The sequence below is a fragment of the Triticum aestivum genome, chromosome 6A (genome assembly GCF_018294505.1).
Source record: "Triticum aestivum cultivar Chinese Spring chromosome 6A, IWGSC CS RefSeq v2.1, whole genome shotgun sequence".
In the NCBI taxonomy this organism is placed as follows: Eukaryota; Viridiplantae; Streptophyta; class Magnoliopsida; order Poales; family Poaceae; genus Triticum; species Triticum aestivum.
In genome coordinates, this window is record NC_057809.1 from 43,867,100 (window position 1) to 43,884,580 (window position 17,481).

General features: G+C 46.3%; 1 long non-coding RNA gene and 1 pseudogene across 13 annotated transcripts; both read right to left on the reverse strand.

Moving 5' to 3' along the window:
- Positions 1-11,720: 11,720 nt before the first annotated feature.
- LOC123132804 (uncharacterized) lies at positions 11,721-11,859 on the reverse strand (annotated as a pseudogene).
- An 891-nt stretch (positions 11,860-12,750) lies between these two features.
- On the reverse strand, positions 12,751-17,264 carry LOC123131919 (uncharacterized). 13 transcript variants are annotated; one of them, XR_006464390.1, is made up of 9 exons: positions 16,755-17,262; positions 16,058-16,652; positions 15,357-15,467; positions 14,112-15,058; positions 13,783-13,901; positions 13,593-13,675; positions 13,426-13,512; positions 13,248-13,299; positions 12,751-13,146 (listed from the first exon to the last, which is right to left on the reverse strand). It is a non-coding gene; the product is annotated as an uncharacterized lncRNA (long non-coding RNA). The 13 variants fall into 13 exon arrangements; XR_006464385.1 differs by having other exon boundaries at positions 14,112-15,467; positions 16,058-16,196; positions 16,483-16,652; positions 16,755-17,259; XR_006464384.1 differs by having other exon boundaries at positions 14,112-15,467; positions 16,058-16,191; positions 16,483-16,652; positions 16,755-17,258.
- Between the last annotated feature and the right edge of the window lie 217 nt (positions 17,265-17,481).

The window sequence follows — 17,481 nt, forward strand, 5'->3', positions numbered from 1 at the left end:
TGGGGGGGTTAATTTAGGTGTTTCATATATTGTGTTAGCTAGCTATAATTAATAGAGAGAAGTGTCCTCTCTTATGCCCGTGCTTGATCGACGCTACGTATTATACATACGTATAGAGAGGACTAGACACGCTAGCTAGCTAGTAAGCAAACGAAGGAAACAGAAGATCGTCATGAACATATATGCATACAGAGAGAAGTGATATCGACCACCTCTCCTTCTCCAAGAGATTGGTCGAACAATAAGTTCTCGTATATCTATCCGACACTACCGGCTACATATATACAATAATTATCTCTTACAAATATAATCATACGGACTCAGGGTCCACATAGTATTCTCCGTCTTCAGGGATCACGTGGTCAACAAAGAATGCCGCCAATTCCTCTTGAATTGCTCGCATGCGAGCTGGTGCTAGGAGTTCATCCCGCTTCCGAAACATCTAATTTAAAGAAGGGGGTCAATACATATATATATGAATGAATGAAACTCAACACAAATGATGGTAATAAAATAAAATTGTGAATGTTGTTATTTACGTACTTCATATTGTTCGTCAGTGTAGCCCCGCTCACAGGTCGTGTGGCGGATGGACTCGCAAATGTAGTATCCGCAGAAATCATTCCCTTGTTCCTGCCACAACCACTTTACAAGAAATAGAGGTCAATCAAACTGATAAGTAAGAATGCCAAATGATATTGATGAAATTAGCGCTTGAATGACTAGTAGATGCACGGAACATGCTACTATAGTTCTTACTTTCGGGTGTCTAAATTGCAGCTCCTTCGGCAGTCCCGGAGCTTTTCTGGTGAATTTTCTCCAAACCCTGCCGGACAAAGAAAACAATTACTTGATATATCAGGAAATGAACAAAGTTGCTGATATGGTGGATAATGATCGATTTAACTTACTTCTCGAGTATTTGAGTCATGTCTGCATAGTCCTGGGGATCTTTTCGTCTTGAGTGTAAGACGGTTACTAGTCCCTGCTCAAGCTTAATCTCTAGAAGAATATAGTGGAAACTGCACACGCATGCATAACTCATCAATTACATTACTATAACATTGACTAATATATAAGGAAAACCGAATATGCACAAGACAGTAACACTCACTTGAAGTTGTAAGGAAAGAGTATTATATCTTTGTTTTCATTTATTACCAACGATCGTAGCAAGTTGGCCTCGATAGCTGCGGCATGAAATTTAACCTGAGTTGCATCTATGAGATATGTGTTAATGAACCCAATATCACCGACTTGTCTTTTCTTCAATTCGGCGATCTTCAATCTGCATAATATAGTGAGGATGATTATAAATACATGCAATGAAAGAGTTGAGCTATATAGAGAGACTTAATGACAGAAGTAGTACTACTTACAGACAGTAGCAGGCGACCGTTGTTTTAGCGAGGGCCAATTGATTGAAAAACTGATAGAACTCCTCAAATGGAATGGGCAACAGTTCAATTCCAACAAGGTCATGCTCCTTTTTAACTTTCACATACAAAGTACTCCTCCCCCCAGAGTCTCTGCAGATTTTCAAGTACCAATCATGCAATCTTCGCATCATCGTTGATAGAGATCTTTCATCTTTGACGAGAGGCTTTCCATACTCGTATCTTTGTATCTGCACCTCCATGGGTTCATAATGTACATCGTCGGGCAGGTAATCTGCAAGATTGCTATAACCGGGCACCATCCTCGGATCATTAGCGACATTGTAGCTAGGCACCTTGAGCGGGGGGCACGATTTCTTCGCTTGTTCGCCGAGCTTGGCAATTTGTTTCCCAGCTCGTCGTTCTTTCAGCCTTTGATCACTGACAGTACTTCCCGACCGCTCCGCTTCGGCAAATTCCTTTCGAATAATGCGCTCATAGTTTCCTTTCGGCGGAGACTTGGGTGGTTTTGTCAGGGCAGCCAGAGTGCGCTTCGCTTTCACCGGATCTACCTTCTCCTCCGGAAGTGGATGTCTCTTTGCTTTCAACCCTTGAAACCAGTCATCCACTTCGGTTCGTGCGATCTCGGCGTTCTCCTCCGGGGTCCTCTCGTATGGTAACTTCTCTGGAGTCTTCAGAGAAGGACCGAATCTGTATGTCCTCCCGCCTCTGGCTGTACTGCTAGACGTTGGCCGAGCAGACGGAGCGGTTGTCTTCTTTAATTGCTTACGAGGCAGAGGAGACGGACTATGACACGCCGGAGCAGCCGGAGTGGCGGCAGGTCTCTTCCGCCCTTGCTGACGAGGCGGAGAAGGAGGAGGCTGGCTGCTCGGGCGCGTCGGCGCAGGCGGAGAAGGAGGCGGAGTGCCGCCATGCGCTGGAGAAGGAGCCAGTCGAGTGCCCTGATCGTCACTCGCCGGAGGAGGAGGCGGTGGAGAAGGCGGAGTGCCCTGACTCGCCGGAGGAGGAGGCGGTGGAGGAGGCGGAGTGCCCTGACTCGCCGGAGGAGGAGGCGGTGGAGGAGGCAGAATGCCCTGACTTGCCGGAGGAGGAGGAGGAGGTGGAGGCGTCCAGTTCGGAAGGTTGATGAGCTCCTTCCGCCATAGGCATGGAGTCTTCAGAGCAGACCCCAGCCTAGTCTCCCCTTCACCGGTAGGGTGGTCAAGCTGGAGGTCCTCAAATCCCTCCGTTATTTCATCCACCATCACCCTAGCATATCCTTCTGGAATCGGCCGGCAGTGAAAAGTTGCGCCGGGTTCAGTAGGATAAACAGAGCCAACAGCCGCCTTGACCTTCAAATTCATCCATTGTATCATAAGGTGGCAATTTTGAGATTCCGTGATAGCATCCACGGGATAGCTGGCAGGAGCCGTCAAGGCATGCTCCGGCTGAAGCAGCTCGGTGGAAGCCACGCTGCTTCTCCGCTGAGATGGCGGGGTAGCTTCGGGGTAAGCTTCGGCAGTACGTTTGCTGCGATTTGCTTCTCGTTCCTCTAGCACTTGTACCCTTGCTTGCAGCGCCTGCATTTGGGTCTGCTGCACTTTTTTCCTCCTCTCATGGGATTTGTAACCGCCTGCGTCCGGAAACCCAACCTTCCACGGAATGGAGCCTGGCGTGCCTCGTGTCCGTCCAGGGTGCTCAGGATTCCCGAGGGCCATTGACAACATGGCAATTATTATTCAAACATGACAGATGGATATATTAGTGGCAAAAACGTAGAACTAATATTAATTAGTGGCCTCGATGCTGCTTCTCTAGGGTTTGGGGTGGCCTCGACGCTGCTTCTCTAGGGTTTGGGGTGGCCTCGACAACGCTTCAAGGATAAAAAAAGAAGAGGAAGAATTAGGGTTTCCTCTACCGTTCGGTGACCCTCGACGACCCTCGTTCCCGAACGGTAGAGGAAACCCTAAATAGCAAGTATCGTGGGTGTGAGATACATGTGGCCGTCGGTGTCGGACACTACATCCACGTCCCACAAGTGACGTGGGCGTCGAAGCCCGCGCCACTTGTGGGACGTGGATGTAGTGTCTGACACCGATGGTACATGTATCTCACACCGACGATACTTTCTATTTAGGATTTCTCCTCTACCGCTCGGCGACCCTCGACGACCCTCGTTCCTGATAAAAAAAAGAGGAAGAAGAAGAAAAAAAAGAGGACGATACTTTCTATTTAGGGTTTCTCCTCTACCGCTCGGCGACCCTCGACGACCCTCGTTCCCGATAAAAAATGAGGAAGAAGAAGAAAAAAAAGAGGAGAAGAAAGAATAGAGGAGAATCTCCTCTATTCTTTCTTCTCCTCTTTTTTTCTTCTTCCTCTTCTTTTTTTATCCTCTTCTTCCTCTCATGTTCGAGAGGATCGCCGAGGGGTCGGGAGGTTGCCTAGTGTCAAAGGATTCAACGAAACCATGTCTTCATCATTAGGTGAAAGTAACAGGTGCATTATGGTACGAAGCTCTCCAAAGTTATTTTGGAACGGAGTCCCAGATAAGATAATTCGCTTTTTGGTACAAAGTTCAGCAAGAACCTTCCAAATATCGTTATTTGGAAGGCCTTTGCTGAAATTCATACAAAAAGGCAAATTATCCTATCCGGGACACCATTCCAAAATAACTTTGGAGGACTTCGTCATGCATTGGTTACTTCCGGCTAATGATGAAGACATGGATTTCTTCAATACTTTGACACTAGGAAACCTCTCTCGACCCCTCGGCGATCCTCGACCCCTCGAACCCTCGACGACCCTGGAACCCTCGACCCCTAGACGACCCTGGAACCCTCGACCCTCGATCCCTCGACCCTATAGAACCCTCGAAGAAAGGAATAGCTAGAGGAGAAGATCGAAGAAAAAAAAGAAGAAAAAAAGAGGAGAAGAAGAAAGGAATAGTGGAGAAGAAGAGAAAATAGAATATTCTATTTTCTCTTCTTCTCCACTATTCCTTTCTTCTTCTCCTCTTCTTTTCCTTCTTTTTTCTTCTTCTTATTTATTTCTCCTCTTCTTTCTCTCCCCTCTCGGCGACCCTAGACCCCCTCTCGACCCTCGACCCCTAGGCGACCGTCGACCCCTCTCTTTTTTTTCCTCTTCTTTTTTATCCTCTTCTTCCTCTACCGATCGGCGACCCTCGACGACCCTCGTTCCCGATAAAAAAAGAGGAAGAAGAAGAAAAAAAGAGAGAAGAAGAAAGAATAGAGGAGATCTCCTCTATACTTTCTTCTCGTCTTTTTTTATTATTCCTCTTCTTTTTTTATCCTCTTCTTCCTCTCATGTTCGACGACCCTCGACCCCTCAGCGACCCTAGACCCCCTCTCGACCCCCTCTTCTTCTCCCTCTTCTTCCCCTTCTTCCCCGCCTCTCTCATGAATGTCCGACGTCCCCCCTCCCCCCCTCATCATCATCTATCATCCCCCCTCTCATGTTCGACGACTGTCGACCCCTTGGCCGCCCTCTCGACACACCCACGACCTAAAATGACCTAAAATGAAAATAACCTGAAATTCACTAAAGTTATCGATGACCCTCTCGACACACCCACGAATAAGAAAATATATCATCTTCTTCATCTCCTCTTCTTTGCATATTCACATAGCCACATACACATACATAGCCACATATATATTCATCTATGAATAAAAAAACATCATAGGTACAATTCATATCGACATTTATACATACATGAAAAAAATTATATGTACATCGTGAACAAAAAGATCATCGAGCAAAATTATTTTCCATGAACATACATGTAGCCACATTCATATAGAACTTTTCTGAACATATATAGATGATTTTCTAAAAATGTAACTTTTGCATATATGAACATATATACACAGAGAAAATACATGCATATATAGCCATATCCATAAACAGAGAGCAGCAGCGGCAATGGGTGGCGTCGTCGGCGACGGGGATGGGAAAGGGGGGAGCTCACTGGGGGCGGGCGGCGACGGGGAGAGGAGGCCAGCGACGGGAAGGAGGACGGCGGGCTCGGGGATGCCGGCGACGGGGACAGCGTGCGCGGGGCGGCACGCGGTGATGGGGACGACGGGCTCGGGGTGGCACACGGCGACGGGGACGGCCGCGGGCTCGGGGCGGCACACGGCGACGGGGACGAGGAGGCGGGGCTCGGGGCAGGGCGGACGGCAGCGAGCTCAGGGCAGGGCGGCCGGTGACGGGCAGGAGGGCGCGACGACGACGACAGCGACAGGGCACGGCGACGGCGACGGGGCAGGGCGCAGCGACGGCAAGCACGCCGGGATGGGGCAGGGCGCGGCCATGGCGACGAGGAGGACGAGCGGCCTGGCGGCGTCGGCGATGGGGAATGAAGCAGTTGGTGAAAATTTCCAAAGTGTGGACTTATACAGCAGAGCCTTTAGTCCCGGTTCGTGGCAGCAACCGGGACTAAAGATGGGCATTAGTCCCGGTTGGTGCCACCAACCGAGACCAAAAGCCTCTTTTCAGCAGCCCAAAGGGCGGGAAGTGGCGTCCTTTGGTCACCAACCGTACTGCCTGTGGTGCAGAGAGAGAGAGAGGGGGGGAAACACAGGTTTCGATCCAAGCTATCCCCGTACGGTAAGATTCTCAGTCATCAATTCCTGCTGAGGACCAACTAATTGTTGATGAGATGCATGTGCAAGGCGTGAACTGTAGCACCACGGTATATATCTTCTTAAGTATAAGTGATTTGTGCATAATACAATGAGTTTATATGTACTTGGAAGCAGTGTCTTCTTTTTTCGTCAACGGTACAGTACAGTGCATGTACGACAATAGTGGCCGAGAGGGTTATTTGCATTGTTGGTCCTCGTGGAATCAATAGACTGCAGCTCTTTATTTGTATACTCTCCTGCTTTTTGTAGTGTGTTATTGGTTGCTAGACACAAAGGCATACACAAATCTTTGCTCGTGCCATTATTTAGTCAGGAAGCACCTAGCGGTGTAATCTCATGTATCAAGTAAGATCTTGCTATTTGATGCAAAGAGTTGTCTGATATGTTTCCTCTTTTTTGACATAATTATCCAGTGATATATTTCCCCTTTGATATTTTTATTGGATGTTTATTATTTTTGACATAAGTATACTCTCTTTTGGCCTAATTAGACTATGGTGTCAATTTTTAATGACAATGCTAGGAGTGAATATGGACTCTGGACTTCTTGCGCTTTTAGTGTGTTTGTTCTTCCCTAGCCTAGGTAGAGTAAGGAGGTTTGTATTCCCCAGTTAAGGAATCTTTGTTTGGCAAAAAATCCCTTAATTTCGGGCTGTTTTTTCATCTCTTACGCGTTCAATTATTGTTTGGGTGATCTTTTCTACCTGGTTGCGAAATTTATTCGTGGTTGACGAATGTCGTGCGGGTCGAAGGGGGTTGTCTAAACCCGGCATTAGCATTAAAAATCACCTCATCTCCACTGGCAAACCTAGGCGCAACACATCCTTCACATCACTGGTGGTGTATCATTCCCCTGTGTCTCAACAGTTTTTTAGATATCCGACATAGTATGCCTTTTAGTTATCCGACATCGATGTTATATCATTCAAACTCAAAGTTCAGCGTGCAAGCTCTTATGTTATTATCTTACCAGTGTTTTGTTTCAAATGCTTTGCCTTAATTCAGACCTTTGATGCTACGATCATATCATGGAGTTAGTCTTTGTTAGTTTTTATTGTAATACTGCTCGGATGGTTGACAACTTTTTTATGGGATGATAAATGTTCTTTAATCTTTTGTTCTGTCAGTCTTGTTTGAGTGGTAAATTATTCTTCAGGTTTGTAAGAACAAATTTATGGAGCACAATATCAACCATCACGCGCGTACGGAATGGGTCGAAAAATCAAAATATGTATTACGTACTCCCTCTGTTCCAAAATAGATGACTCAACTTTGTATTAAAGTTAGTACAAAGTTGAGTCATCTAATTTGGAATGGAGGGGGTAGAAGAGAGGTGGCGTCCAATGAATTGAGCATTGTATCGCATATGCAGGCGGTGATGCTATGTAAAACAGCGGAGAACGTCGTACCTCTCTCGAGGCGACGGTTTCGTGTTAATATAGGCAGGGGCATATCCCTGATAAGCATACAAGGTTGTTGAGATTACATCTTGAGGTACAAGGAAAGTAGAGATAAGATATACATGAGGAGATTACAACCATATACTCTAACCAACCTAGACCAAAGCCTATCTCAACTAAACCGGTGTGTGGTGCGCCCCTTGGACCTGAATATTGCATGGTTTAACACCCTCCCATAAATTGTACAAGTTGAGATTACGCTTAAATTCTTCAAAACCTCTGGTGGGCAAAGCTTTAGTGAAGCCATCTGCAACTTGATCTTGAGACCGAATGAACCGAATATCCAGCTTTTTTTCTGCAACTCTTTCTCTGACAAAGTGAAAATCTATTTTGATATGTTTTGTTCTTGCATGAAATATTAGGTTAGCAGAAAGATAGGTGGCACCCAAATTGTCACACCATAAGCATGGAGCCTGTTTACTATGTATTCCAAGCTCCTTCAATAATGACTGAACCCAAATAATTTCTGCAGTAGCATTTGCTAGTGCTTTGTATTCTGCTTCTGTGCTGGATCTAGACACAATAGCTTGTTTCTTAGCACACCATGAGATTAAATTTGGACCAAAGAACACTGCAAAACCACCTGTTGAGCGTCTGTCATCAAGGCAACCTGCCCAATCAGAGTCAGAAAAGGCACTTACAAGTGTTGATGGTGACTTGGTGAAGGTGAGTCCAACACTGGAAGTGTTCTTGACATATCTAAGTATGCGTTTTGCAGCTGTCAGATGTACTGTAGTGGGTGCATGAAGGAACTGACATACTTTGTTCACAGCAAAGGAAATATCAGGCCTAGTCAGAGTTAAATATTGCAGTGCACCAACCATACTTCTGTACCTGGTGCTGTCCTCTTGATTCAAGAGTTTCCCTTCTGTTAAGGATAGTTTCTCAGAGCTGGATAGAGGTGTTGGAGCCGCCTTGCAGCCTTGCAACCCTGCTCTTGCTACAAGATCAATGGCATATTTTTCTTGAGACAAGTGAAGCTCATCCCCACTTCTTTTTACTTCAATGCCAAGGAAGTAGTGCAAGCCTCCTAGATCCTTAAGAGCAAACTCAGAGTTCAAATCCTTGAGCAGTGCTGAAATGGCTTCATCAGATGAGCTTGTGACAATAATGTCATCAACATATATGAGTACAAATATAGATGTATTTGACTTGTTGAAATAAACAGTGAGGTGTCAGACTTGGACGGAGCAAACCCAAGTCCTTGAAGCTTTGAACTCAACCGAGAATACCATGCTCTAGGAGCTTATTTTAATCCATATAGAGCCTTGTCAAGCTTGCATATGTGGAGGGGTTTTTGTCTGTTTTCAAACCCAGGAGGTTGTTTCATGAACACTTCCTCTTCCAGAACACCATGAAGAAACGCGTTCTGAACATCTAGCTGGCCTAGACTCCATCCTCTGGATACGGCAATAGATAAAACGAGAAGAATAGTAGCAGCCTTTACTACAGGACTAAAGTATCCTCATAATCTAGACCGTATCTTTGTTTAAAACCTTTTGCAACTAGTCTAGCCTTATAACGATCTATGGTGCCATCAGACTTCTTTTTAATTCTGAAGACCCATTTACAATCTATAACATTTTTATCTTTGCCTTGACGTGCTGGAACTAAGTGCCAAGTTTTGTTTTTGTGGAGCGCCATGTATTCATCCTCCATAGCCTTCTGCCACTTTGGATCGCCTAGAGCTTCTGCAACAGAGTGTGGGATATCTGGTTCATGTGAAACACAAGCAAGTCCAAACTTTGCTAAAGACTTGTAATTTTTGGGTTGAGTTACTCCCCTATGAAGCCTAGTGTGAGGTGGTGAAGAAGGATCCGCAGAAGATCCAGCGCCAGGAGCGGCTGCAGGCTCGCTGGGCGAGGACATGCAGGCCGGATCTTCTGTGGCCGACGCACGCGGAGCTGAAGAAGAACTCGCCGCAGAGGATCCCGGTCCAGCTGGGGGCGCATGATGGTGCAACGATTGCACCGGTGGGACGGGGACTGCAGCGTGATCCACACCGGAGTCAGCGCCCGTATCCAGCCGTGATGGGCGCCGCACGTAGCATCGCGTGTCGGGGCCAAACCGACCAGGTGCGGGGCCAGACGCGGGGCCGGGCGCGGAACCAGGCGCGGGTGGCTGGAGTTGGCGCCGCGTGGCGCTGGTGGGTTGGCGCTGACCGGCCACCAGGCAGTCCACCGAGCCGCTGGTGGCTTGTGGCGACGCGGGGCTCGAGGAGGATCGGCCTGGCGCGGAGGGCGCGGATCCCGCGGGGGCCAGGGCGGCAGACTGGCGCAGGAGCGACCCCGAGGCTGATGCGCCTGGATCTCGAGGGAGATCTGCTTCGATGTTGCTGCTGTTTTGTCCAGGAAGCATAAAATGATAATTTGGGCTGATTTCTTCACCATTTTCTGCACAATTTTTTTCTATTGCATCACAAGACTCAAGACCATCATTAGTAAAAGGATTAATCAACAATTGATCATCAGTGTCTAAAACATCCCCATTGTTACGCCCGGTGAGATGTGAAGGTAGAAGAAGAATCTCCTTTTGAAGAAGGGCTCCGGCGTTTGGATGAAGTTGTGCAAAAGGGAAAACAGTTTCATCAAACACAACGTCACGGGAAATATAGACACGTCCAGTGGATACGTCAAGACACTTTACACCCTTATGTTGTGGGCTATAGCCCAAGAAAACACACTGTTTTGATCTGAACATGAGTTTGTGGTTGTTGTATGGCCGAAGATTTGGCCAACACGCACACCCAAATACTCGTAGAGATGTGTAATCTGGTTTTGTATGAAGGAGACGTTCTACTGGAGATTCATTGTTGATGACTCTACTTGGCAACATGTTTATGAGGTGGACTGCAGTGAGAAAGGCCTCATCCCAGAATTTCAAAGGCATAGAGGCAGCAGCAAGTAAGGCCAGGCCGACTTCAACTATATGCCTGTGCTTGCGCTCAGCTGATCCGTTTTGCTGGTGAGCATGGGGGCATGACACGTGGTGTGATATGCCAATTTGCTGAAAAAAGGAGTTGAGGTTGCGGTACTCCCCTCCCCAATCAGATTGGAGAGCTAGGATTTTGCAATCAAACTTTCTTTCTACTAGTGCTTGAAAGTTGTGAAAAACTTGAAAAACATCAGATTTCTTTTTGATGAGATAGATCCATGTGTACTTGCTATAGTCATTGATAAAACTTACGTAATAAGTGTGTCTGCCAACTGATTTTGGGGTAGGACCCCAAACATCGGAAAAAATGAGCTCAGGAGGTTTGGTGGAGATGCTTGTAGACACAGGATAGGGTAATTGATGACTTTTAGCACACTGACATGAATCACAAATTGTTTCACGATCTCGCTCACCAACAAACGGGAGCTTATTCTTTTTAAGCAAGTGTTCAACTAAAGAAAAGGATGCATGCCCTAATCTATCATGCCACCGTGTTGAAGAGACTTTGGTGACACCATAGGCTTGTTTATTCAATCTCCTAAGCTCCGAAATCAACGGGTACAGCCCTCGAATGCATCTACCTCGATACAGAATTTTCTTCGTGACCTGATCCTTGATCAAAAAGAAAGACGGATGAAACTCAAGGAATACATGATTGTCAATGGCAATGCGATGAACTGAAAGGAGATTTTTCGAAGCACTAGGGGCATGCAAGATTTTTCTTAGACGAATATTTCTATGGGGGGTTTTAAGCACTGAATGACCAACGTGGCTAATGCTCATACCTTCTCCGTTGGCAGTATGAACTTGGTCTTGCCCACGGTACTTTTCACGAACTGTCACCTTTTCCAGCTCGCTCGTGATGTGGTCAGTTGCGCCACTGTCCACATACCAGTTTGTATCAATGCCGTAGGAGCCATCAGCAGCACCTGCAACTTTCTCATCTTGTGAGGATTCGCCATCATCTTCATAGCGATACCAGCAGTCGCGGGCGGTGTGGCCTAGCTTGCCGCAGATTTGGCATCGTGGCGCATCAGGGTTGGCGCGAGGCCTGCCACTACGGCGGCCCCTATTGTTGTTGTTGGAGGGCCGCCCGCCGCCGCCGCCACCACCACGAGAGGAGTTGCCGCGGCCACTGTTTCCGCCAGATGGCGGCTTGCCCTTGCCGCGCGGAGGTCCACGATAGCGTGAACCGCCACCACCGCGACCGCCGCCGCGAGAGACCACGTTAGCAGATGACTTGAAGCCCCCGCCCGAGTTGTTGTTGTAGAGGGCGAGGCGCTGATCAAAGTTGCTCATCTGAGCGTAGAGGTCGTCGATGCTGATGGTGTCGGTGCGCGCGTCGTTGGCGGAGACGAGGGGTTGGTAATCCATGTCGAGGCCGGCGGTGATGTAGGAGACAAGCTCATCGTCATCGATGGGATTTCCGACGGCTGCGAGCTCATCGGCAAGCGCTCTCATCTGGGCGAAGTAGGCCGCAACAGATTGCGTCCCCTTCTGCGCCGTGGAGAGAGCAACCCGGATGTTGTTGACGCGGGCTCGGGACTGCGATGAGAACATGTGGGCGAGAGCCCCCCAGAGCTCATGCGGCGTGGCGATGGAGGTAACCTGCACGAGGACTTCTTTGGTGAGAGTATTGAGCAAGAATCCAAGTACCTGCTGCTCTTCTTTGAACCAGGTCGGATGGAGAGGGTTCGGTGTCTGCTCTTCTTTCCCGTCTTTGTCCTTCGTGACGAGGATCTTGACAGGTTCCGGCATGGAGCCGTCGGCGTAGCCGAAGAGGCCAACCCCTCTTAGCTGCGGTGTCACCTGCGCACGCCACAGGACGTAGTTGGTGCGGGTGAGCTTTTCTGCAACCTGCCCAAGGGAAGCTTGGACGGTGCTGGAGGAGGACGATATGGCTGGCGCTGGATGGGTTTTGCTAGATGCGATGGATAGAGGTGGCTCTGTATACCATGTAAAACAGCGGAGAACGTCGTACCTCTCTCGAGGCGACGGTTTCGTGTTAATATAGGCAGGGGCATATCCCTGATAAGCATACAAGGTTGTTGAGATTACATCTTGAGGTACAAGGAAAGTAGAAATAAGATATACATGAGGAGATTACAACCATATACTTTAACCAACCTAGACCGAAGCCTATCTCAACTAAACCGGTGCGTGGTGCGCCCCTTGGACCTGAATATTGCATGGTTTAACATGCTAAATTGGTCTTATGACTATTGTTATCCACGCAACTTCATGTTGTTAAGAGAAAACTGATTTCCAATAGTTACATTATTTCTGACATTCGTCAAAATTGCATATAAGAAATGTTGCGGAATGACACACAGGGCAGGTTCTATTAATTTTATCGCCCGTTGCAACGCACGGGCATTTATACTAGTATTACATGGATGGTAGCATCGTCACTGTATCAACAGATTAGTTACAACTACGAGTGCACAACATCTCAATGGACGATTAACTTTGTTCTTCAGAACCCATAACTGAATCGCAATCGTCTGAACATGGAGACTTGCAGTCTAACCACTGAGCCTTCTCTTTGATTCAAAGATGTAAGCGCAGGCGATGACGACAACCGCAACTGGGAAGACAATGATAGTTCTTATGACAGCCCTCTTGGCTTTGTCTCTGCATGTCCACGCCAGTAAAGTAGAGCTTGGAAAGCTTCTTGTGCGACTTCGCGTAGTCCCTGAAGAACGCGTCCTGCCAACGTATCCAACAAGCTAATGAAGATGAATTCAACTCTTCTTTACCTTTGCATATAATTCAACTAAGGGATGGAAAGCTCGATCCTCCACAAGAACCTTGTCTGTAAGCAGCTTCATGAGTCCGTTGGAGTCCCCTTTCAGAAGCTCACTGCAGCATATACAAAAGATGAAGTCCAGTGATGTACAACTTCATAATGTTGCACTGACGACATTACAGCTATATATAATCTTTAGCCAACGTGTTGCAATCTACAACCACGGCGATTAAGCTTACATGAAGTAGGAGTTATCAAACTTCAGAGGATCTTTTGTCCAAGTGTAGTCGAATCCCGAGCTATCCGGAGGAGCTTTTCTCCTAAAACTGTACAATACAGATCAAGGGTTTAACTTATGATTGAGGAACAATGATCTGAATACGACAATAAGGCGTTGTGGCATTACCAGAGTATGTCCACCCAAGAGTGCTTCTATGTCCTTGTTGGTTAAGTCCATTCAGTAGATGAAATCCCTAAGGTGTGAAGCACCTGGTCAGATGATAACATATGCACTGAATTATTATTTACTTCCCACAACTGAACTATCACTGGCTGAAAACAGGAAAAAAAATGTGCATGAACTGAAAAAGCATTACCTCACGTTCCAGCTCAAGCCAAATGTTCTTCTCTACGCTCCTTTTCTCCATCATGCGATAGGCTGTACTGCTGCAATCTATCTGCTCTCCAAAATTTTCAAATCTGCTAGGAACAAGTTCTAAACAAAATATTCAGAGAAAAAGACAGTTAGACAGGAACATAGCACTGTCCTTTCTAGTTTCTACGGACTCTGGTTTTAACAAACAAGCTGAGTAACTTATAAAGTTGCTATCTTTGCACAGAATAATCACTGTTATACCAATAAAACAGAACAAACTATTAATTGAAGCATCAGTACACCCTATCAGGAGGTGTACAGCCTACTTACTCATCTGCTACTTCAGTACAGACAGGTTCTTCTGCAACAGTAGCTACATCTTCTGACTCTTGTTTCTCAGATGGAGCAGCTTGGTTGTTCTTACCGTGCATTGCCTACAAGCCGTCAAAATCAATTAGCCCAATGCAAACGAGCAGTAATATATGCATAAATGTGGGAGAACCCCAGAGTTCTTTCACATAAAAAGTAAAGGAGCAAATTTAATCGATCTATTCAACCAGAGCAATTCATCCGAAAGGGACCGTTACAATTATGTTGTACATACTACTACACAGCAAATTATGTTGTACATAATTTGCACGGAAAACTACATCTAATTCATGAAACAAAAAGGGGCCGTTACAATTATGTTGTACATACTACTACACAACAGCGAACAAATTCGACAGAGCAATTCATCCGACCCCAACACAACCCTAGCACCCCCCTCCATCTATTGGTTCCAGGAAACCTGAAAAGTAAAAGAAAAAAATATCTAGGGCATTTGACTCAACATGGAAAAGAAAGACTCATACGGAAAAGAAAACAACAAAAATGAGTAAACACAAGTCCTATTACGGTCCATCTATCTCACCTCAAAAAGTGAAAAGGAAAGTGAATTATCATCTGGACAATAAATTTAGTTTATAGCACAAAATTACATCATTATCATTTGTTTGGAAAAAGAAATAGCAAGATCTAGTTTTAGATTTTTATCAATTGTTACTAATTTCATTAAAAAGAAAGCAGTAGTCGCCATTTCTAGCCGCAACTAACTGGATCATGAGTCCTGACAATGTGAACGGATGACTAATAGTGGATGATCAACAAAGAAGCATTATATAAGAGAATAGTGTCCAGGGATACGTAAGTTGAACGATAGATTCATACTCATTCACCACATGTAACGTAAATAAACATAACCGGATCACCTGTCGATTCCATACCATCCTTCTTGCCTGAAAAAATTATCTTCTCGGTCAGGGTACATACAGTAACTTGAATAGCAGATCGAAAGCTAACCACAATTTGTAGCAGTATAGACCATGTGCTCCTGTGTACATAGTACTTGTGCGAACAGACATGATTCGAGAAATAAAAGAGAACATAGTTAATTATTCCATCAAATTACAACTTCTTTTTTTTGAGTACTTTGGAGAAATGGATCTACCAGCAGCTATTTAATTAGTATGTCGTTGATTGTTCCTTCCTAAGTAAGAACTGAATCTGTATTTTTTCTAGCATGGGGTCTTCTACCTCTTAGTGTGATCTTACGATCTGTTTAGGGAGAGTGGTGTTGATCGTCTTCTTGTCGAACATGCATGTCATCGCATTTTTTGTTGTGGATCAAGTTAACTGTGTGCTAATCTGTCGGCAAAATAAACCATGCATTTAGTAAACTCACTTTGTTCTTATTACGAGATTATATTCAAGCTCATTATTCAGACAGGTCGATGCTGAATTGCTGATAACAACATGCATGTACACGCGTGGCAGCTGCTAGCTTATATTAATTAATTCAGCAGACATTCGTGCATGAGCAGATTTATATGAGCGAGCATAAGTTCATAACTTACAGTTTTGTAGTGAATCTATGAAACATTATGTGACTATGAACACCTCATTTTTTTAGTAGAAGCTAGCGCTTGTTACTGTAAATCTGGTGCAGTTGACTCCAAGTCTCCAACAGATAAGATCTTATTAACTAAACTTGTTCAATCATTCACATGATATATGCATGGCATGCATAAAAAATGCACAAAACAAAATTATTTTCCAAGGCATAGTATGATATATGCATGGCAGGTATGTTTGTCAACAATTAGTCCCTTCTTTGCATGAATTAGTACATATAGTATAACCGAATTAAGTAGATGCACACTGGTTAACTGAATTATCTAATTAAATACATGTTCAATTATCAATGATGTAGCTTGAGGGATCTCAGTGAGGAGTACCAGAACGCCATGTCAGGCTGCACCTATCTTCAGTTAGGTGTAGCTCTTCCGGGACATACAGCTTCATCAACATCTGACGGCTACGATGAGCTCCTCGTTTTACATCATCGCTGGACCGTCTGATTTACTGTTACCTGTCCTGTTTACTGTTCAGTTGTTGTTGAGCTGGCGGGTAATAAAAGTACACCTATAACTAAGCCGGGTTGTGGCTGTAGTTGACCATTGGGAATTCCCCATTCTAGCCTAATGGCATGAACCTATATACGAACACTGCTCCTCCTACAGATCATATACTCCAGATCCAGCAATTGCCATGATTTCCCCTTACAATTTGTGAGATCCACAGTTGTAAATCGCGTAGGACCTGACACGCCACCAGCAAGGAGGAAAGGGCAAGAGGATCAAAAGGGGACCAGGGCGCATACCTTGTAGGTGGCGACGGGGTGGTCCAAGGCGTCCCATAACACGCCACCCTTCCCCATCTCCTTTTTCGCCCGTTCTCATACTTCCTCATCCGACGCCTTCCCACGAACAAGAGGACGAAAAACGAAGGGCGCCTCTGCTCCAGCAATACCCGCCTCCGCCACAAGCCGAGCTAGAGGTGCGCACGCATGAAAGAAGAAATCAGGTACCAAAATCCGGGCAAAATCCACGGGAGGGACGGGGAAAAAGAAAGAACAGATGGATTCGATCTCACCTTCTCTTGTCGCTTGCGTCGGTGGCGTCCAAGGAATCAGGACGACGGTGACGGCACCGTGGACTGTTCCGCAGTGGGAGAGGAGTTTACCCTCCTCTAGCCACCTCAAACACAGCGACGCAGCGCCGCCCTCCTCTAGCCACCTCAAACACTGCGACGCGGCGCCGCCCAATCAACCCGCCTCTCCCCCTCGCCACCACCCCGCTCTCCTGTCCGCAACGGGCAGGACGGCGATGTAGATTTTCCGGGGAAAGAGGCGGCGGCGGATCAGCACAGGACGACCTTCCCGGCAGCGCGCATCTCATCCGAAGTGCCTCACGGCGAACCCCACTCAAGGCGATGTGGATTTTGTGGACAAAGGGGCGGCGGCTGCCGAAAAGCAGGGGAGAAGAAATGTGGTCGCGTGGGCAGAGAGAGAGAGATCGGTGTGGGTTTCAAGGCTTCGTGGGGAAGGAAAAGAAAGAAGAAAAGGGGAGAAATCGGGGGAGGTGATATCTGCGGGAGATTTGTTCCAGCGCCCAATCGGCAACACGAGAGAAAACATTGTACATCCGTTGGCTTCTATTGAATCTGACGTGGCATGCTCAAGAGACCGCCCTTGATGCGCAGCTGAATGTATTTAAAATTTTGTTGGGTCAGATCTCCTGTAAGATATTAAGTTTTTTTGGAGGATTTAATGAATCAATCTCCACCGTAATAATTCGGTTCCACCAGATTAACGGTTCGT